Source organism: Camelus ferus, chromosome 12 (assembly GCF_009834535.1).
Source record: "Camelus ferus isolate YT-003-E chromosome 12, BCGSAC_Cfer_1.0, whole genome shotgun sequence".
NCBI classification, from domain to species: Eukaryota; Metazoa; Chordata; class Mammalia; order Artiodactyla; family Camelidae; genus Camelus; species Camelus ferus.
The window spans coordinates 55,169,578-55,192,223 of record NC_045707.1 but is presented as its reverse complement, the minus strand read 5'-3'; the positions used below and the strand labels follow the sequence as shown (position 1 = coordinate 55,192,223).

At 33.6% G+C, this 22,646-nt stretch overlaps 1 long non-coding RNA gene across 1 annotated transcript; it reads left to right on the top strand.

The window, feature by feature from the left end:
- The first annotated feature begins 261 nt into the window (after nucleotides 1–261).
- Nucleotides 262–22,122, top strand: LOC116667757. Its single transcript, XR_004324786.1, has 3 exons — nucleotides 262–273; nucleotides 12,891–12,901; nucleotides 21,603–22,122. It is a non-coding gene; the product is annotated as an uncharacterized LOC116667757 (long non-coding RNA).
- Nucleotides 22,123–22,646: the final 524 nt, after the last annotated feature.

Sequence of the window (22,646 nt, the reverse complement as noted above, 5' to 3'; positions counted from 1 at the left end):
AGATAGCTACTGCATCTCCAAAAGGTTCTGGCAAGCTTTACTGAAATTGAATCATGAATACTTTCTAAGTTTAATTCTCATCAATAATCAGCAGGGCGATCCTATGTGTTTATGAGAATTGGATCCCGTTCTTGCAGGAAAAGACACATTGAAGAACATCTACAGGGAATCAACACCACTAGGGCTTATCAGCATTCTACCAGTTTGTCATGGACGCAGTATGGTCCTCTTTATCATACTTGAAACAAGCTCCATTCTAAACACAGGAATATAGTTAGAGCCTCATCAGATTTACTGAAAGATGAAAAAAGTGCCTGGTGAATCTCTAAGAATAAAAGGTTACTCTAGTAGTCTTATTGCTCTGCCACATTGTGATGATTGGTGTGATTATATTATTTTCTAAACATGAAGGAGAATTTAATCACCAGAACAGAGAAAGGTAGAGCTTAATCAACTGATCTCAACCTAGAAAGCATGTTAGATTCATGAAGATATTCCTATATCTTGGTTCAGTATAAAGCTGAAGTATCTTATTAGTAGGTGCAGAGGAGGGGAGAATATACTTAGGTTTGGGGGTGCTCATTTTAACAACTGAGGATTAATCAGGAAAGCACAATTACTCTGAGGACTGAAAAACAGGGAATTTATTATAGGAGTTAACTTATACCCAACTGTGTGAGGAGATGGGGAATAAAAGGGAATCTACATACCAGGGGGAAATACTTACCAACCTGGACACCAGAGAAACAGCTGAGGCTTTCAGGGAAACTTGGAAACTAGATATATCCATATCCATCTGCTTCACTGGAAATCAAGAAGGGAATTTATGTGGGAATCTGACACCTTACTAGCTCTTGATGGTCACCGTCTCTATCAAACTGGAGCAAAGTGTTTAGGGGTGGGTTTGTGTCAGGAATGATGGCAGTTGGGAAGAAGAGTTAAATGAGAAATGGAGAAGGTTGAAGACAAACCCAGCTCCCTGTTAGCTTTACATCTGCTTTTATCATTTTTAGCCAACAATGGCCTTCAGAGAATAACAACTGCTATTTCATTTTTGCCTTTCCAATTTTGCATAAATTAACTTTTTTCTAACTCTATGCTGGCACATGAAAGGAAAAACAATTATAGGAAACAGTTCTTGGAAGCACCAAGTTAATAGAATAATCTAGCACACAGGAGAAGATCAAATTCTGGAAAGTCAGTTTGAGTGTACATTAAAAACACAGACATGGAGAGATCAGTTAAAACTAGGTCAAGGAATGAGCTTAAGCAAGACATTCTTGGGAAAATCTGAGATTAGAGTTAGTAGAGATACCTCAAGGCAAGGAATTTGGTCTTAGTTTGGATAGAATTAAGGTACACTTCTGTGGCTTTCTGTACAATGAAATCTTAAAATAGGTAGAAGGTGTGTTTTGCTTATCTCAAAGAGGACTAAAAGTGAACTTACAGATAGCATCTTATTTGTGTTCTATGGCTTCATTATTTTCTTCCTTTGTGAAACATCTCTACACATGCCTATGTCTCTAGGTAACATTTAACCTGTCTGCATGTTTCATTACTGATACACTACAAAATCCTTCTAAAATGTTCTTTACTCCTTAATATTAGGTTTTTGAGATTTATCTATGTTGTTACATATGCTCTAATATACACAATTTAGTTGCTGTATTATATTCCATTGAAGAAATACAACAAAATAGAAATTACCATTATACTGCTAATGGGTATTTAGTCTGCCTGCAAGATTTAACTACTGCAAGTAATGGTGCCATGAACATTCTTGCACATTCTACCTCGTGCAGGTGTGACAGTTCCCCTGGGGTATATATCTAAAGTGGATTTAATGGGTAGAGGGAATATTATTATTTATCTGTTTAAGTGCCATTTTGTTTTCCATGGTGACTATGCTAATTCATAGCCTCACCAACCATGTATGGAACTTTCTATGTCTCAAAAAATTTGGCAAATACTTGGTATCATCAATATCAATTTTTGGCTACTTTAAACAATGTGAGCTGATGTTTTCTCTCTAGTTTTAATTAAAATTTCCATAATTGTGAGTCTAAAAACATTTTTTTATGTTTATTGGCTATTTGTGATTTCTTTACTGTGAATTGTCTATACAAATCTTTTGTCTAATTTTCTATTGTAATTTTTTTGTCTCTTATTTACTGTAAGCATTCTTACATATCCTGGATACTAATTTGTTGACAGTTATATACACTGGGAGAACCACAATTATGTGGCTTTTACTTCCATTTTGTTTTGCTAAATGTAAGGCATTCATATTTACCATTCATTTTCTTTATGGTCTTTACACTTAAAGATATACTCTTACATTGTAAATCTTTAACAGTTTTCTTTCCCGAATAAGATTTTAATTTATGTGGAAATAATTCTTTAATATGGATCACATTTCTCTCTTTTTTAATGTAGATATTTTATTTACTGGTATAATTTACTGAATAGTCCATTTTATTCTTCACTATATTTTAAAAGACTTAATTTTTAAAATATCAAATATACTGAAAATTGGAAAGAATAGTACAGGGAACACCTATATATATCTTTTATCTAGACTCACCAATTGCTCTTTAATAACATTTGCTTTCTTTCTCTGTGTGAATTCACACCTATAGAAACACTCACACACGTATTTATGCACATTGCTTAAAAGTAAATTGCAGATACAATGGGACCTTACTTTTACATATTTCAGTATGTATCTCCCAACATAAATAAACAAAATACCATTATCACATTCATAGGAATTTAATATTGATAGAATTATATTGACTAATACAAAGTTCATATTAAGGTCTTCCCCACTGTCAATTTTTTCTTATAACCAAGAACCATATCTATAATGACATTAACATTTTTGAAAATCTATGCCAGTCGTCATGCAGAAAGTTTTGTCTAGAACCTGCAGTACAATTTTCACCTGATGTGGAATAGATAGTGGGCATAACTGTCTTGTTCATTATTTCAAAGGAAATACTTCAAAATTCTCTTCAATAAGAATAATTGTTTTTCTTTTTTATAGGTGACCATTATAAGGTTAAAGAAGTTTCAATTCCTAGTTTGCTAAGAAATTTTACTTAGGAGGTTTTTTGCATTTTAACATAATGTTTTCCTGTATCATTTGGGAAGATCATATTCCTTAAGCTCTTAAAATGACACATTTAATTTGTCAAATTTCTAATGTTAAACTACTCTGCTAGTCATCAGATAAGTCCAATTTAATCATGATTAAATGGTATTAATCATTTTATATACTCTAGAACTTTAATATTTTTAAAAGCAAGAGAGTAGAAGAAAACAATAAAAAGTTCCACGACAAAATTTAATGAAAAAATGTACATTTAATTTTTTTTAGTTGTATCTGCACCTGGATGAAAAACAAAGTCAGAGTCAGTTGGTGGATTACTAAAAAAGGTAATCCAGAATGAAGTCTTTTACAAAATTAAAAATAGCTGACAATTCTTAGACTTTCTGCTTGAATCTGAGTAGGTATGGATAAATTAAAATGTAAATAAATTTTTTTAAATTAAAATTAAACTTAAAATTTAGTTTTAATTGCGCACAGTTTGTCATGGTGGCCTGCACAATACCATCACCCCAAATTTATTGCATGGAGCAGAGAGGTGTAGAGAGAGGCAAGTACTGCTCTTGAGAGATACTGCTCTTACTCAAAGTGATGACCCTTTGCAAAGACAGCCCTAATCTTGTCTGTGTAGGTAGCAGAGGATTAAAAAAAACTGATCTTATGCATGCACCCCAGTGCTCACAGCAGCACTACTTACTGTGCTCTATTCAAACTCTAGTTTTCTGCAATGTGGTCAGGAAATTGACTCTAGGCAGCAAGTACGGCATGTGTGCCAAAGTTGAATTCATAAACTTCCTTTTTCTCAGAGTTATAGCATTATTTTGCCTGTTGAGCTGAAAATAATTTCACTATACACACTGTCCAGCTTAAAATTGTTTACTGTGACAGGACTAGTCAGGTGCAACTTATAACATCATTTCCAGAAACATATTTAGGTTATTTAGATTTATTAAGCATTTGCTCACAGTTTCTCTGTATCAGAATATTACTGAGTTTCTTTTTTTACATTTTCAATTGAAAATGCAAAAACATAAGATGTATCACATCATATTTATTTATTTTTTATCATTATCAATTTGATTATTAGTGATTGTCCATTCCTGGTTCATCTCTCTTTAATTTGTATAACTGGCTTCAAAGAAAGCTTTGTATCTTTCCAATTATTTTATATCAAAGGTTCTTCCTTTTCCTTCAATTTTTTCCAGTCCTTAATGCCAAAAACCCTCCAGCTGTTGGATAGTACAAAAACTTTCTTTTCTAATTTCTAATTTATCTAGTCTACAGAAAAGATAACAGGAAAGGATGATTTCTTCTTATTTCTCCCTACTATTGCCTCTCAAACGAAAAATGAGAAACATTTCTTGAACTCACTAAAATAAAACCTCAAATATGTTTCTTCCCACCACAAGATAGTATTTTCTCATTGTAACTTTTAGTCAGAAGTGAAAAAAAAAAAATCACTTGTTTGGATTTTGCTCTGTGTCTACAGAAAATGCATGTTGCTAACTATATCATCTGTCTTAAATTATTCCAGCAACATTTCAGCCACAGTTTTCTTTAGACCTTTTAATTTCACTACTTCTTTTGTAATATATCTAAATGCTGGAATAAATTTTAGAAGAGGATATAAGTTGACCTTATTATTAAACTATTTAAATCTAAATCAGTATCTACAGAAAGCCTGGCACTCTATGCAAAACACTGAGTTGGTTTCTTAAAGGAAATCCAAGACATGAGAGTGGGTAATTTAAGAAGAAATAACAAGTGGAAAGAGAAAGTGTTAAGCGTGGAAGGAGTAGGGTAAAACTTATAAGTCGAATATGTTATGGGGCTCAGTCATTTAAAAGTCTATGTTAGGGAAGACATTTACCCAGGAGGATGGAGCAGATTAGACTATTTCCTTGTGAATGTAGGGGAAAAATAAGGGACAACATTGAAAAGCTATTTGAAATTTAAATTTCAATATCATGCCTTAGTTTCTGGCAAATAATTGCTCGACAACACATAATTGGTAGCTGGTTGTGTTGTGGCACAAAAAGGGGTTTGTATTCTTGCAGTGTGGTTTTAAATCCTAGCTCTAATATAAAGTATTTGTGATAGTCGACTCCATGTGTTATTTACAAAATGCAGAAAGAGTTAATATGAAAAATGCCTAAGATAACATGTAAAGTGCTCAGCACAATGTGGCATATAGTGATTATGTATTTTATAAACCTTTCCTTTTTGAAAAAATTGACTTGTATACTCCATAGAGAGGACATAAATCCAAGAAAAATTTGGTTCACAAGTAAAAGCTATTCATATACTTTAAGTTCTGTTTCCAAAAAGATGAGAGTTTGGTAATAAGTTACTTCATTAATATTTATATCTCAATATCACCTATTTGGTATCCAAAACATCTGAGACTAAACCTGGGTGCAAAAAATACAGAGTAATTCTTATTCAGTATGCATTCTGTAAATCCACAGAAGAATAATGTAAAACACAAGAAAATGTAATATATTGATTAGCAGTTTAAATCCTATATACATTGATCCTAAATTCTAGTTTCCTTGAAGTACCTCCCAGTAGAATACTTCTTAACAACAAAGAGAAGAAAATAATATATTTACAGCACAGAAGCCTGGAAGATCCCATCTCAATCAATGATCAATGTTAACATCACCAGATATTGACACACTGTCATTGTGTGTCAATTCACAGAATGCAGTATTCTGTCGTGAGGTAATTTGAGGCTACATAAATATCTAATTGCTCATAATATTCTACATTCATTAATTAAAGTCAGTACAAATACATACACCCTTATTTTATTCAGCAGTTTGTGATCTGTTATTATAATTATATACTTTTTGATTCTCAGTGTCTCCATTTGAGGCAGCAAAAGAACCTTCAAGCTATTTCTAGGTCCTTTTGACAAGGCTGAATTATTCTTTAAGCACTTTGTTATTTTATAAACTAAATGTTGCAGGGTCCTTTGAAATTTCCCTGACTCAGCCTTGGAATCAACCTTTTTTTTCCAAAAAAGTTCTAGTTTCTCTTTTTAGTGGATGTTGGTATGTAAAGCCATGTCTTGAAGTGTGCTCATTAATCTTGAGCTTAGTGTACAAAGCTTGTGACTAAATTATACATCTATATTTATTTTTCTACCTATTTAAATTTATATCGAAGACCATGAGTTCATACTGATACCATCAATACCGGTCCCAAACCACGAGGCTTACTAGCCTTCTCTCTCTCTTTTTTTTAATTCATGACTCCCTTCTCAGACAGTGAGACACCTGGCTCCCATTATACACCATGAATATACTTATTTGAATGGTCCTCCTGTACATAACCAAATTCTCAATATTGCCTTCCTGCACAGATTTCCTTCTGTTTTTGGTTGGGTTCTGACACCCTGCACCTGACTGCCCTTTCATATGTGGGTACCTCCTTACCTCTAATCCTCACCCTGCAACCTGTCTGGGCAACCTCCCATATACCACCCCAGGCCACTGCAGCTGTGAAACTCCAAGCCCCTCAATCAGACAGCTTCCTTATCTTTCCTGGGCTCTGGCTCTTGAGCAAAGCTACCCACCAGTTTGAACTTCTTCCTCATGCAAAGGCTGGCTCTGGATTAACACTCGACTACTGTGATTCTCCTAAATCCAGATGCATATAATGCCTAGCCCTGCTAAGCCCTGTAGGACTAAATTGTTCAGGAAAGGAAGGGAAGAAAAACAGAAGAGAGGAAAAGAAAGGAAAAAGAGGAGACAGAGAAAGCTTCAGTTCCTTTTTCATGCCATCATAAAAAATAGGAGATTTAGGCTACAGCCTAAACTAAATTCTGAAACGCCTATCATTCATCCAACACACGTATCAATGACATCCCATTTAATAGGCCTAGGGGAATTCAGTTGTTTCCTTCACTTATAGAATTTATAGTCAAAGATACAACATGTATTTTGAAAAGAGGAGCAATTTTTGTGATTTTAAGGACAACTTTCAATTATTAAAAAGTATTGTTATTCTGAATCTATTACAGTTCAACTTGTGTTTGTGCATGTGAATTAAATCATACATAAATCTTTAACATGGGATTCTATTTAGCTACATGGAATTCATTAGTTAGACATAAAAGAGAAATAATTATATATTAATTATATACATCAAATATTAAGTGCTTATTATATCACACACTTTTATAGATACTTTAAATATACTAACTTATTAAATTCATACAGTGAACTCATGTGTAAGACTGTATTTCTATATTATCTTATAAGATGAAGAAACAAATGCAAATTCAATCTTAAGTGAGGATTGCCACTTCTGGGAAAAGGTAGTAGACACAATTTTCTCTGTTCCTACTATTTAATATAACTAAAACTCATGTATATTATATATAAAGCAAACATAAAAGGACTCTAAAGGTGAAGAGAATGAGGCAGATTGACTAGCCACTTTGGGATCTGGTGAATGACACGGTGCTGAGTTCCCTAGGTTTTTTTTTGGCCTCATATATTTCAGACATGGAGATAAGAAGCCAGCAACTCAGAAATGCCAGTAAGAACAGACAAAAAATAAGCAACCGCCCGCAAAACAACCAATAAAAACTTCCCCCAAGTCTGCTATCTCTAAGCAAAAGCCCAAGAAATTTATAGACAATAACAGCTGTACTCCATTCAAACACCACAGGAAAAAAATGTGACCCCACCTGCATACATGCCAGCAAAAGTTTGGGGTGAGCCTAGAATGTTACCCTTTCAAGATTGTAATATACCCTGACTTGAAATGCATCATGGACCTAAATATAAATCATGAAACCAGAAAACTTTTAGAAAGAAATCTAGGAGAAAATCTTTGAAATCTAAGGTTAGATAAAGAGTTCTTAGATTTGATTCCAAAAGAATATTCCATAAAGGGAAAAATTAATAAATTAGAGTTTATCAAATTAAAACTTTTTGCTTTGGTAAACACTTTGCTAGAAGGATGGAAAGACAAGCTACACACTGGGATAAAATATTTGCAAACCACATGTATCTGACAGGGGCCTAGTGTTTGGAACATATGAAGAACTCTAACTTCACAGAAAAACAAACAAATTAGAAAATGGGCATAGACATATTATTGAAGATGATAAACAAATGGCAAGCAAGCATATGAATAGCTGTTTGCCATTAGTGAAATACAAATTAAAACCATAACGAGAAACTGAATACCTATCAGAAGAGGGAAAAATAGAGACAACATCAAATCCTGGAAAGATGTAGAGAAACTGGATCATTTATGCATAGTCAGTGGGAATGTAAAGTGACAATTCCAGAAGACAGATTGGCAGTTTCTTTAAACAACAACAACAACAAAAAAAACTACGCATACAACTACTATACAATGGAGCTTTTTCATAATAAACTCAGCAGAAAATAACCCCAGCAGAAAATAACCCAGATATTTTTCAATTTGTGACTGATTAAATAAAATGTGGTACACCTATACCCTAGAATGACACTCAGAAATAAAAAGGAAAAATATCTATTATACTTGCAACATACTGGATGACTCTCCATTCTGCTGGGGAATTTCCTCTTACTCAGGGATGTCACACCTTTTGTTCTATCCTGACCATCAGCTGATCAGATAAGTCTCACCCACATTATGGACAGCAACCTGCTTTATTCAAAGTCCACCAACTTAAATGTAAATCTCATCCAAAAACACCCTCACAGGAACAAATACCTGAGCACTGTGGCCCCAGGCAAATGACACAAAAAATTAACTATTACCTAGGGCGATTGCTCTAAGTTAGAGAAGGATATTAATACTCAAAAAAAAAAAAAAAAAGCTATAGGAAATTTCACTTTACTTGAGATAGTTAAAGACTACTGAAGAATTAAGAAAAAAGAAATTAGCGGATTCACCGTGTCTTGTTTGTAGAAGAGGCACAACAGTGACCAGGAAGTATGTTCTGGTTTATAAGACAGAAAATTCTTATTTTTCCCTACTAAGTTTAATTTTATGAAACAATTACTAGCAAACCTATAAAGCTCTAAGTACCAAGCATTTTCCTAGGTGTTTATATATATGTATACTCTTTGTGTCTTTTATAATACACTAGGAAGCAGGATTTATTACCATCTCTTCATTAAAGTTGAAGCAATTAAAGTACAGTAGGTTATGAAATTTGCCCAAGGTCACAAACAATAAATCTCAGAACTGAATTTGAAACCAGACTGTCTAGTTTTACTCTGTGGTCTTAACCACTGTCCTCTAATGTCCTTCATTAATGTAATTGAGATTTTTCACCTTGAATTTTGATCTACTGTTTTCACATTTAGAGTGATAGCTTGCTCTATTGTACGGGAAAGCACTTGCGAAGTAAAGTCAGATTAACTGTCTCTGATTCTATTTTGTAATCTATCAAATGTGAATAATTACTTTGTTAGCTTATGAGGATTAAGGATAAAGTAATCATCACAATGCTTAGCACAGACTAGAACACAATGATTTATTCCCTTCTCTTTTCCCCACCTGTCTTCCGCATAACCACTTAGATCTCTTGCCTAATCTTTCTATAGATGCTCCCAAGCATTCTGATAGAGGAATATATATATTAGATAAATCAGAATTTCAAAATAAAGGATTGGAGAACATTTTGGCTAAGGAATACCTGACATTGGGGCTACGTATTACTGGGTGAATATGAGTTAGGTTAAGACAGCATTAAAAATGTTATGGTATAAAACCAAAAAGATTACTTTTTATCTGCAGAATCCTTACTTCCTACTTCAAAACAAGCAATAATACGATATACTGGAGGCCTTTGTTTATAGCTAAATTAACATAGAATTTTCTTTTTAACACAATGAAGGCTTTAATTATAATGATTATGTCAATGTATTTACATTTCAAAATTTTTTTATTTTATTAAGGTAAATACATATATATATATGTATATGTTATATTTAGCACATCTACACATATGCTATACATAGATAGATAGATGATAGATACATAGGTATATTGATTATCCTCTCTAGACTGGTATATAACTGTGAGATTATTTATTTCTTGAAAGTTTGTAAGCACTTCCTGACAAAACCAGGCATGCCTGGAGCCAATTTTACCTTGAAATGTTTTTCAATATTTTTCCTGACTATGATTTATTTTTCCTTCTAAATATAAAGCCAATTTTGCAATTTATTTTTAACGAGACTGGTATTCACAGTAGATTTTTCATAGTATTTAGCCTAGCCTTATATAGTTAATTTATACAATTTTCATTTCTTTTTTTTTAAGCAAGTAGCTTCATTTTAACCTTTAATTTCATTAATATAATTTTAAAAATAAAATGTGAGGTTGAAGGGTGTTAAGCATAAATCCTTATACTAGAAACAATACTATCCTGGATACAATAAAGTTATTTTTAATCACTCTATGATGTGGGACCTGTCTTTCCTTCACTTTGGTTCATATTGAACTTGATCTATAGACAAATTTCCTTAAGGTTTCTGCCATGTGAATACATGATGTCCTGTTTCATTACTCAGCTGGGATCATGTAAGTGGATATCTGGAAAGCAGTTATGTATTTGTGCCTATAGCACCTCTTGTCCACAGTTATCTCTCATTGGTTTCATTTCTTCCTTCCTTCCTTCCTTCCTCTTTCTTTCTTTCTTTCTTTTTCTTTCTTTCTTGCTTTCTTTGTTGCTTTCTTTCTTGCTTTCTTTGTTGCTTTCTTTCATCCTTCCTTCCTTCCTTTCTTTCTTCCTTTCTTTCTTCCTTAACATCTTTAACCCCTTTTTGCTTCATCACCATTAACACAGACCTTTCTCAACAATGTGTGTTCCTTCTCAGTTAGTTTTTTCTTTTCTTCCTTCCTTCCTTTCTTTCTCTTTCTCTCTTTTCCTTCCTTCCTCCCTTTTTTCTTTTCTATTTCTCTTTCTTTCTCTCTTTCTCTTTTTTCTCTCTTTCTCTCTCTCTCCATCCTTCCCTCTCTTTCTTTCTTTTCTTTTTCAATAAAAAATAAAGACTTACTTGAACCAACTCAGGCAAGTGGTTTTTATATGAGTACATGCTGTAATCTCACAGAAACCCACAGACAGACCAAAATATATCCAGACCTCTTATGGAGTGCAACTGGAATTTGAAAGCCATGAGGAATTCAAATTTCTATTTATCATGGGCCAGAACTTCTCTCAGTCATTACATCTCTGCTCCTCTCTGAATGTCTGGAGTTTTTACATTTTTCCTCTTAAGTGCTCAGCAGCTACTGGCTCGTCTCATGTTTTCCGATTCCAAGTTTCTAAAAGATGAATCTAATTGTCCTAACTCATATTTCTATCAGGACATCAAAAGTCATATAGAGTGAAGCAGCCTCCTTCTGCATACCTTACATTAAAAGACCCATTATGTCTTATATATTTTGTATATATAACACTTAGATTTCTTCTTCCCTTTTTCTATTTATGATATTTTTCTTTTCTAGATGCCCACTGCCTCTAGCCCAACTGTTCCAATGCCTTCCACCTGATTTCCATACCTGCACCTTCTCACACCTCACTGCATCATCCAGGACACCATGAGAATACTCTTCATAACACTGAGGAATAAGGATTATATGTCTGTAGGATACTGATGAGAAGAGGGGAGAAGAGCAAGGACACATGATTGGAAATATTACAGACCTTGAATTCAGGTAGACCAGACCTGGAATTGTGGTTCTTGAATGAACGGTTTACTTCTAAGAATGCTGCTTAGTTTCTAAAAGCTTTAGGTTCTTTATCTGAAAAACGTGGATGTTTGCAGTTAAAATAGAATACCAAGAACTACCCACAGGAGAGGCCAAGAAACAAGATGACGTGTTCCTTCCTGGATCTGCAAAGCTCTGTGACTAGTCTGGCTCTTGGCTTAATAGCTAAAAATTGTGATTTGTCAGCACACACATTATGATTTCAAAGTGATGCTTTCTATACTATTGCTATTGTTTTACAAAATTATTATTTTACAAGTATGTTCTTTTCTTCAAAATATTTACTGGACATGCAGATAAGACCTATGTGCTAAATAAGACAAATAATGCTACAGATATTTACACTAAAATATTATATACTAGTGAGTACCAGAGTGCCACTGAGGTTAGCTGTCCTATCTGTTTATCATCCTGAAAAAAAATATTTTCAGTCTGGAATGAGAACAGAGCTACTATCTTGAAGGATTTTCCAGTATGGGTATGTTTTGTGCTATTTATGGCATCTGAATAGTAATATTCTGTGGTTTATCAAAGCTGGTGGCTGTCATCAGTGGGGAAAGTGGTGTAGAGTAAATTAACTTGAGGCAAGGAAATAATAATGGCCTGAAACTTGGATTTTCATTTTTGTTTAGACAGTAATTTTCCGAGTCAATAATAGCATTTGTGGTGCCATTCATTGGAGATTTGGTTTCAACAAAGTTTCCAATTACAGATGTTATTAATTTCCCTCAGAAGCCACAGGCTACAACATATTGCAGGACTGTTGATTTCTCTCTCTCAGAATATCTTATGAAATTTTATTGTGAGTGAGGAAAAGGCAAAACAGAAAATCTACAAACAAATGATTGCTGTGAAAACCAAGTACTTATTTTTTAGTGCAAAACTTTGGTTTCAAATCTAAAATTGAATTTTATGGTAACTGAAAACTAGCACTCAAAATGTGTTTTCTCATGTAGTCTCATGTCTTGTGCCCTACATATTATTTCTATTTATGTTATACATTTCATTTAGTTTTTGATATAACAATATTTAGCAATTAATAGTCTAGAAAGAATAACAGTACTCAAAGTTTATGTTGAAAATAAGGCAATTTAAATTAAAAATTTTATACAGGATAGGTATTAAAACTTTAGATTTTGTTTTTAGTATTAAATTCTTACTTATATGGCTATAAGAAAAAAAAGAAAGTGTCCCCCACATTTTTCAGACAAGCCACTGTCTTTAATACTTCTCAATACAAGTCACACATCTATGGGCTGCCACTTCCACTCAACTATGTCTGGCTGTCCCTTGACTGGGCTTACGACTAGAAGAGACAATTAAGCAGCCAGGACATCTACTTCATGCAAACTCTTCTTTAGGCCCTCGAGTGAAATCAACCTGACATGACCCTTGGTCTAAAATTGTGATCACCCACAACGTGGAGAAATACTGGCAAAACAGCCTCCAGCTCTATGCCTACATGTCTGGGATTCTGGAACTATGACCTGAACCTATGAAGAGATAAAATCCTCATGTGCCTAAAGGTTGTTCTATAGAATGCAGAGGAAACGTGTAATGTCCTAAGCATTGAAAGAGAGGTATTAGAAGAGAGCTTTTCTAAGTGAAATTGGAGTGACTATGTGTCCCCATAGGTCAGCCTTCAAATTAAAGCAGATGTCCAGTGGAGAGATAAGTTACTCAGCATGAATCCATCAAAGCGATACCAAAATCCAGGAGTGGCGAAAGGAATGTCTATGATCCATACAGTCTTTGTTTTAGATACCACAAAGGATGTGGAAAGAGCTGTCAGGATCCAAGTGTGTATATTGGGAAGTCCTTACGCCCCTTTCTTACGTAATTGGAAAAGTACAAACTATGAAGAAATATTGGTAATGACAGAAAAGTTCAGTGGAAAGAAAAAAAGTTCTATGAAATGGCAGCTATACTATCAAACAAGACTGTGAGAAAATCTTACTACAGCACCAAAAAAAAAGGAGTCAGGATAACTTCTCATGGTCTGGATTTATTTAAACCCTAGAGTCAGTTAACAACTGGGCAAGTGGGGATGACAGCAGATATTATAAAAAAAATAATAGAAAGTCCATAATGGGTGAGTGAAGGAGTTAAGTCTGTCTAGAGACTTAAAGAGATCTATTTAGTGACTAGCCCACTTTTTAGCTATATAACCTAGCCCACGAAGGACTGAAATATTTTACTTGGACTGTTGTAGTTAGCCACAGAGAGGGTATAATCTTTCTGGGATTATGATTTGCCTGAATAACAAACTATTGGAAATGATACAAAAGTGAAACTTATAATATTGTGTTACTTCTTCTACCTCCCCTATGATTTTATTGTGTCCCTATAATTGGTGTTCACTTTTTTAGTGTATCAGCTTAGTCTGAATATATTATATCAAATCTTTCAGATTGGCAGTAATTTTGAATATTTAGACTGGATGGTAAGCCAAACCGTTATTCCTAGTTTCACATAAATTTAAGATTCTACATTACAAAATATAAGGAAAAATGTGTTTCACATTCGTAGAGACTCTATTCCATACCTAATTTTCAAATTTAGAGTCAAATGACAGTTTAAGTAAGCACTTTGTTAACTTCTGCTTAATCAAATTTTCTTCTATTCATTAATTGTACAAATGTTATTTTTGGAGTATCATAGATTTTGAAATCTTACTTTGGATTCTGGGTTTCTTAAAACAAATACACTTATGCATTTGCCTTTGAAAATATGAAAAATAACATATATAAAGACAGTGCATAAAATTGCATCATGCAGCATATCAAATAACTGGAAAACCAATGCCCAAGTGACCACCAACTAGGCTGGGGAGAAACTTGCCATCTACACATAAGTCTTTTATGTGTTCTTGCTCGATCTCACCCCACCCCTTAGGAGTAACTACTAATGCTAACATTTATGATAAATAGCTTCATATTTTAAAAATATTTTTACCATCTAGTATGTATCCCAAAAGGTTCCTACAAGTAACACATGATGACCATGATGGTAATTACTCTTGTTTTTATTCATGTTTTTACCACCTGAATGTTTTAGCCTGAATGTTTGTGTCCTCCCCACCACAAATTCATATGTTGATATTCTAACCCTCTATGTGATGGTAATTGGAGGTGGGACTTTTTGTTGGTGACATGCTCCTGAGGACAGTGTTTTCATGAACGGGATTAATGCCTTCATTAAAAAGACCCCAGAGAGCTCCCTCACCCCTTCATCCACAGCAAGAACACAGGAAGAAGATGCAACATGAAACAGGAAGTGAGCTCTCACCAGACAACAAATCTGCTGGGACCTTAATTGTAGACTTGTCAACCCCCGGACTATGAGAAATGTATCTGTTGTTTAAGTCACCCAGCCTATGATATTTTTGTTACAGCAGTCCTAATGGACTAAGACACTATCTATGCATATGTCCCCCAAAAGATATACTAGTGTATTTTTGACCTTTTAATAAATGTAATCATATTGTACATTTTATCTTGTATTTGTATCTTTCAGTATTGTTTTTACGATATACATACATACTCACATATGGCTGGGGTTCAGTACATGTGATTGTTGTATGTCTGTTAATTCACTGTATGACCATATAACAATTTTATTCTAGTATCAGTGAGCATTTCAATGGTTTTGAGGTGTGGGCTAGTACTAACAATGCTGCTGTGGATATTCTTGACACTTATTCTGGTGTACATGTATATGAGTTTCTGTAGAACATCCACCGCAGAGTAGAACTGTTAGGTTGTGGATAAGTATATGCTGAACTTTGCCACATAAAACCAAACACTTTTCCAAAGAAGTTATACTTATTTAACTTCTACCAGGAGTGTCTCAGAGAACTTCTTGCTCCATACTTTGGCCAACATGTATTATTTCCAGTCTCTTTAGTTTCATGCCAATCTGCTGTGTGTGCATTGTAGAATTTCATTAAATTTTCATGATTACTACTGATCTGACTGCCACTTCCTGTTACTTGATCATTTGGATTTCACCTGTATAAATTTTGATATAATTTTAGAATTACAGAGGAGTTGTGAAGGCAGTACAGAGTTCTCATATAGACTTTACCCTGTTTCGCCAAATGTTAACATCTTAAATAGCTATAGTAAACTTATGAAAATCAAAAAAAAAATTCATATTGGTACAATACAAATTATAGACTTCATTTGAATTTTAACAATTTTTCTATTGTCATTTTTTTTATCCCAGGATTAAATTCAGGATACCATACTGCATTTAGTCATCATATGTACTCCAATTTGTGACAATGTCTCAGTCTTTCCTTTTTTTAAAAAAATGACTGTTACAGTTTTGAATAATTCTGATAAGATGTTTTGCAGACTTCCTTCAATCAAATTTTGTCTAGTATCTTCTCAAAATTAGACTGTAGTTATGGATTTGTTAGCGTAGCACAGAGGTGAAAATGCCCTTCAAATTAAATCATATCAGAGGATAAATAATGTCAATGTGAAGAGTTTCTGGTAATTTTAGCTTAAATCATTCTGTTAACTTGTGTGTCAGGTTTTACCATTGCAAAATTAAGATCTTCCACTCTCCATACTCTATTCTTTTAATGCAAATCACTTTAGTCTAGTCCACACTGAAGGGAAAAGGAATTAATATCTACCTCCTGGAGGGAGGACTATCAAGGAATTTTCACATAAGTTAAGATCACTAAATAACTAATTATGATGCTTTGAGGCTATAAAATATTGATGCTTCATAAAGTTTCATCCACTAATTTTAGCATTCATCAGTAGATTTGTTGATGATCCAATGACCTTCTGTTATATTTTTATTCCTCCTACCTTTAGCATTTGGAATTATTCTATAGACAATATAGGTTCTTTCTCTTCTGTTTTTAAACTTATTTTGTCACTTATTTATATCAACATGGGCTTAGATACTTATTTTATTCTTTGCTTTATAACCCAATATTATCATTATTTATTTTGTTGCTTAAAGTGTTCCAGCTTTGGTCATTGGGAGCTTTTTCAGTGGTTCCTGTGTTCCTCTGACAGGCTCCCATCCTTCTGTTTCTTTCCCAGCCTTTCTCATGCTTTGATATTGCAAAATGCTCCATGATTGTCTTGTGTTTTCCCTATCCTACTCCTAGAATCAACCATTTCTCCAAGGAACTTCCATTCCCATTTTTGGTGAATGGTATCTAGAAACCAAGATGTGCTTATTGCTACTGGGTACTTCTAAACCCTCTCAGTGAACAGAGATAGCAATATATGTATATGTACCAACCAATGTAGAAATCCATAGCTACAATTGTTTCTGTATATATCTATCTGTATGTGTATTAAGCTAATAATGAGTTCATACTGAGATCAGATAAGACCATTATAAAATGTTTTGGCAAAGCAAAACTCTGAAACAGATTCAACAACCAATACCAAACAAATATTAAGAAGATATCTCACCACCCACTGTTTACTATTTCATTTTCTAAACATTTTAGCATAACAGCAAGTAGAGAAACATTATGAATAAAATTTCTGAAATAGCAAACATTTTAAACAAAGTTATAACCATAAATTTAAGAGTAGTAATACTAACAAATACAAATGGAAAGTTGTATTATAATTGGGTAGTTTGAATGAAGGTATATTGTTATTTATGAATGGTAACATCTAATTCAACCATCATGTATTAACTGATCTTTCTTTAGTCAATCAAACTTAGTTTCCTCAGTGGTAAAACAAGAGCAAAACCAGATGCTGATCTGAATTAAAAATTCAAGTGTTTGGTACACTAAACATGTACTGCTGCTAACAGTTGCATATAATGATGTTTTTATGAACATTGTGACAGTAACAGTTGGCAGAATTTCTGTATAGCAAAAGTATGAACTCAGTTTGCTATAGAAGTCTGCTTCTGAGGTGGAGTGAAAATAATAAATCACTGCTAAACTAAACTTATATTATTTTATAAAAATTAAAAAAAAATCCAGAGGTATTACCCATATTTCTTTCATTCTAGAAGGCGCTCCATAAAAGTTAAAAATCAATAAAGAAAATGATGTTAATTAATATGAATAAGAAACACTTGTTAATTTTGAATTGTACTTGAACATTTCAAATGAAGTAATGTTTATTAAATTTTAATTAGAAACTACAAAGCCTACACTGTACTGAAAAAAACTATCAATTCCATACTATGTTACAGTTAAATCAGATTTTGTTAAAGTTAGAATATATCTGACTTAAAATCTTAGTTCTAGACCCTATTAACTTCAAATTCAAGCCTATTCTTTTGTCAATAAGATATCTATCAAATTGGGAATATTCAATAAGAACATTTAGACCCACTCTTTATTTCTGTCATTCCCTAAATAATTCTCCCTTAAAATGCACAAATAAGCACCCGTTTTATAATTAAAGAGAGAGAGAGAAGCATTGACAGAAGACAAAGGAAGATTTTGCAGGTGGACTAAGAAGAGTAAAAAAGAGATGAGTGGGAGGTGGGAGGTAAATAAAATGGGATGGTAAGCATAGCCTCGTGCTCTGGATTTTGATCTTGGTTTGAAAGCTCGAAGCACAGTTGTGAGTAGATTAGTTGTAAGAAACTGAGCAACGGCAGAACTTCAGTGTAGCACTGAGTTGAGGATGGTCTTCTTCCAGACCCTTTATGAAACCCATTAACATTTAAAAACATTTTTAAAAAATTAACATACAGTAAAGTTGACTTTCTTTTTGGTGTACAGTTCTATGAGATTTAACACATGTATAGATTTGTGCAACCACCACAATTAGGATATGTAATAGTTTTAACCACTCCATTAAAAAAAAAATCTCTCTGCTGTTATCTGTCCATTTATAGCCATACGATTGCTTCTAACACCACACAACCACTGATCACTCTCAACCCCTGTCTTATATCTTTTTCAGCATGTCATACAAGTCAAATTTTGAGGTAAACAGCCATTTAAACTGGATTTTTTTCACTTTACAAATGCACTTATGATCCATCCCTATTATTTCATGAATAAGCAGCTTGTTTCTTTTTGATTGCTTAGTAGTATTCCATCATATGGATACACTACAGTTTTGTTTATTGATTCACTCAGGAAAGGACGTTTGAGTTGGTTCCATTTTTTGGATATCATGAATAGAGCTACAATTAACATTTGTGTAAGATTCTGTGTGAGCCTAAGTTTTCATATACCTTGGGTTAATACACAGGACTAATATTGCTGGATCATAGAATAAGTGGATGTCTAAGTTTCTGAGGAAAAGACACACTGTTTTCCAGAGGTGCTGTACCATTTGTCATTTCCACTAGACGTCTATGAGATATATAGTCACTGAATGTCCTTACCTGGAAGTACTTGGTATTATCACTTTCATTATTATTTTTTATTGTTACTGTTTTTATTTTGGTCATTTTAATGGGTATGTTTTAGTACACTGTCATGATTTTAACGTACAATTTCCTAATGGATAGTGATGCTGAGTGTTTTTCAGGAGCTTATTTGGCATCTTTATTTTCTTTCAGTGAAGTATTTGTTCAAGTCTTTTGCTTACATATGGACTGGGTTGTTTTCCTTGCTATCAAGCTTTGAGAGTCCTTTTTGTATTAAGATACACACTCTTTGTCAGATATAATAATATGCTTGGAAAATATTTCTTCTGAGTATGTGCTTTGCTCTTCAAAAATGTCTTTCACTGAGGAAAAGTTGAGTTTATCTTAATTTTTCTTTAGGGATTTTTTTTTGTGACATCTAACAATCCTCTGCATATTTTCTCTTATGTTTTTCTCTAAAAGTCTATATTTTACACTTAAAGTTTTAAGTTAAAAGTTTGTACTTTAAATCTAGCTCTATGCACACTCCCCAGTGGACAGCTCCTGAGGAGGAACACTCAGCAGGCTCTGTCCCAGTGGAAGCACTCCAGTCCCGCCTACCTCACACTGCAGTTCAGAAATGTATTTGTGGGCTTCTATTCAAACAACTGAAAAGCAGACCCGGCCCCTGACAGGACTGTGATAATCACAGAGCAAAGGGGAGGCCCCTCTCAACATCCACTACAGGCCCTGGTCACCACAACACCAATAAAACACCCAATCAAGGAGATAACAGCCAGCACACATGGAGTAAAGATATGGTAGCCATACATACTAAAAACATGACTAGCAACAAAAATATGAGGCACACACAGTCTTCACAGAGGCTCTTCCACATAAAAACAGCCCTCCTAGACCACAGTAGATAACTGTTTCTCCTAAACACAGAGAGTCAGGGAAATGTAAGGGAAATGTAAGTCAAATGAAGCAGAGGAACCACTTCTGAATAAAAGATCAAGAGAATTCCCCTGAAAGAAAAATCAATGAAACAGGGCCAGGCTACCAGACCTAGAGTTCAAAAAGAGGTAATAAAAATACTAAAGGAATAAAGACAGGCCTTCAATAGAAATACAGCTTACTATTAAAAACAAAAACAAACAAACAAAAAACCCCAAAACTAGAAACTATAAAGTGTAGCCAGTTAAAATTAGAAAACTCATTTGCTGAGATAAAAGCTGAACTAAAGGCAATAAGTAGCAAGCTGAATAATGCAGAATAACAAATAAGTGATCTGGAAGATAAAATGAGAAGAGCAGACAGAAACACAAATTAAAAAAAAAAAGCAATATATGAGAACTACAGGATAATATAAAGCATCCCAATTTATGCATAATAGGGATCCCAGAAGGAGAAAAAAGAGAAAAGGGAATAAAAAATGTTGGTGAAGAAATTATGGATGAAAACTTCCCATACTAGAGAAAGAAACAGATATCCAGGTACAGGAAGCACAGAGAGTCCCAAACGAGATAAACCCAAACAGATCCACACCAAGACATATTATAATTAAAATGGCAAAAGTTAAGGATAAACAGGATTCTAAAGGCAGCAAGAGAAAAACAAAGAGTTAATTTCAAGGTAATCCCTATAGGCTATCAGCTGATTCCTTTACAGAAACATTGCAGGCCAAAATGGAGTGGCAAGATATATTCGAAGTCCTGAAAGGGAAAATCCTGCACCCTTGGATATTGTACCCAGCAACATTATAATTTAGAATAAATGGAGAGATACAGAATTTCTCAGACAAGCAAAAACTGAGGCAGTAACAGCAGTATTAACAGCAGTATTAAATAACATCAGTATTAAATCTACCCTAAATGAAATCTTGAAAGGTCTTTTCTAAACATAAAAGAAGCAAGAATCTATAGGAGAGAGAAAATCACAATTGGAAAGAAAATCAGTTAAATATGGCAGCACATAGATTATAAAATATCAAAAAAAAAGTTCGTGACAGTGATGATAACTATAATTAATAGCAAAAGAATAAACACGAAGATGTAAAAGTGGACATCAAAATCATAAAATGTGGGAGAAGAAAGTAAGAAAATGTAGATTTTTTTTTTTAGAATGTGTTTAAGCCTATATGAGCATAAAGAGTAGATACAGTAATGGGCTAACATACTTGAAAAAGAGGGTAACCATAAATCAAAAACATACAATAGACTCACAAAAACCAAAAAGAAGAGAACACAAGCATAATACAAAAGAAAACCACAAAAGGAAAACAAAAAGAAAGGAACAAAGAGGAACACAAAATTAACTGGAAAACAACGTCTAAAATGTCAATAAATACATATATATCAATAATTACCTTGGGAATAAATTCTCCAATCAAAAGATAGAGTGGCAGATTGGATAATAAAACCAATACTGCAGAAATACAGGGGAAAAAAAGAGAAAATATTATGAACAATTATATGCCAGCAAATTGGACAATGTAGAAGGAATGGACAAGTTTCTAGAAACATACAGCCCACCAAAACTGAATCAAGAAGAAACAGATAATTTGAACAGATTGATCACTAGAAGTGAAACAGAATCTGTAATAAAAAAATAAAATCTCTACCAACAGATGGCTTCACTGTGTAATTCTACCAAATGGACAAAGAAGTTACACTAATCCTTCTGAACCTCTTTTAAAAGATTGAAGAGCAGGGAACACTCCCAAAGTTATTCTATGAAGCCACCACCACCCTGATACCAAAACCAGACAAAGACAAAACCAAAAACAAAAATTATAGGCCACTATCATTGATGAATATAGAAGCAAAAGTTCTCAACAAAATATTAGCAAATCAAATCCAACAACACATAAAAAAGATCATACACCATGATCAATTTGGATTCATCCCAGTGTCATAAGGATGGTTCAACATACATAAACCAATCAATATAACATAATTATCAACAAAAGGAAAGACAATATCCACATGATTATCTCAATAGATGTAGAAAAAGCATTTGCTAAAATTCAACATCCATTCATGATTAAAAAAACCAAAAAAACAAAAAAACTCTTACCAAAGTGGTAAGAGAGAGAATGTATCTCAACAAAATAAAGGCTATTTATGACAAACCCACAGGCAAAGTAATATTCAGTGGTGAAAAGCTGAAAGCCTTCCTCCTAAAATCTGAAACAAGACAAGGATGCCCATTCTCATCACTTCTATCTAATATTGTGTAACTATCACTTTGTAACTTCCAAAAGCCCTTGTAGTGTTACCTGAAATTGTCTTCCATATATGCCACCCAGTAGGCAGTCTGTGACTTTGATGGTAACTTTTTATCTGTATTTCAGTTTTCAAAATCTTTGGTATTTTGTTTAGGGACAGGTCTGTGCAGTGCAGCTTGAGAGTAAACATAGAATATCACAAACAATTTTAAGGGATTTCTTTCTTGAGCTCCCTCTTCTCTGCAATCTCCCTCTTTTTGCTTACCC